The sequence below is a fragment of the Etheostoma spectabile genome, chromosome 4 (genome assembly GCF_008692095.1).
Source record: "Etheostoma spectabile isolate EspeVRDwgs_2016 chromosome 4, UIUC_Espe_1.0, whole genome shotgun sequence".
Classification (NCBI taxonomy): Eukaryota; Metazoa; Chordata; class Actinopteri; order Perciformes; family Percidae; genus Etheostoma; species Etheostoma spectabile.
In genome coordinates, this window is record NC_045736.1 from 36,477,918 (window position 1) to 36,479,054 (window position 1,137).

Consider the following 1,137-nt stretch of genomic DNA (forward strand, 5'->3'; position numbering starts at 1 on the left):
GCACCTGCGCACTGAAAGTGTTAATTGACGGGCCTCAATTGAGGCTTCTATGGTGCACTGCAGGCATTAGATTAGATTTAGCAGTTGGGTTCTGGGTTCCAATCCAGGTCGTTCCGGGCATTTCTGTGTGGAGTTTGTATGTTCTCCCCATGTTTGCGTGGGTCCCCCACCATCAAAAAATATGTACTAGGTCTCCTCTTATAAACATCATCACAATGATGGGGTTTTCAAAGACACTTTCACAAGCGCCTGGAAAGCTCAGTTTGTAGAGCGAGCACCCATATTTAGAAGTTTACTCCTCAAAGCAGCAGCCCGGGTTTGAATCCAAACTGCAGCCTTTTGCTGCATGTCATTCCCTCTCTCTCTCCCATTTTATGTCTTCAGATGTTCTGTTAAAGGCCTAAAAATGTTTAAATAATAATCCTTAAAAAAAAATTGAGCTTGATTCACACAACTATGTTTCACCGCAAAAGAAAAATATATGCAGAGCGAATCCCCGTGGCGTATACATCACTATTGCACTGCTCTCATGCCTGGTGAGGTCAGTTTCATTGATTAACAATGACCACAGTCAGTCAGTGAGAAAGACGTGCAGTGAGGTGCCAAAATATAACTTTATTTATTTTAACTTAATTACATTTTTATTATACATTATAAAGTGTAATTCCAAGACCAAGGGAACTGTATCCTGATCCATGGAATAACTGGCCTGTAATAACAAAAATCTGCCTGTCTTTATAGGAATTTAACATAGTTGTGTGTATACTTATGCCCCCTGTATTTTAAGGAACATTTATTTATTTACAATACATTCTTCATTCACAAAGAAAATTGGTGTCCTTAAAGGTTGGATTTTCCTATTTTTTTAATTAAGACGTTAAGATCAATTTCAAAAAGATATATTTTTAATTCTTTTTAATCAACTTTAGCATGGGTGTGTAAACATATGCAAGCCACTGTATTTAAAATAATGGGTGTACTTCAAAATAGGTGCGTAAGGCTCTTTCAGTGTGTTTGGGCCTTAAAGCTACATCAACACTACGTTTTCATTTCAAATGGCGTTTAGGCGTTCTCCTGCTGGAGATGGATGAACAGAAAACAGCTGTGGGTTGTTTTAGAGGCGAGATGGTTGTCTGG

General features: G+C 38.4%; 1 protein-coding gene across 1 annotated transcript in view; it reads left to right on the forward strand.

Moving 5' to 3' along the window:
• Positions 1-1,137, forward strand: part of ippk (inositol 1,3,4,5,6-pentakisphosphate 2-kinase) — a 21,609-nt gene that overhangs the window by 12,618 nt on the left and 7,854 nt on the right. The gene's annotated exons all lie outside the window — the stretch shown is intronic.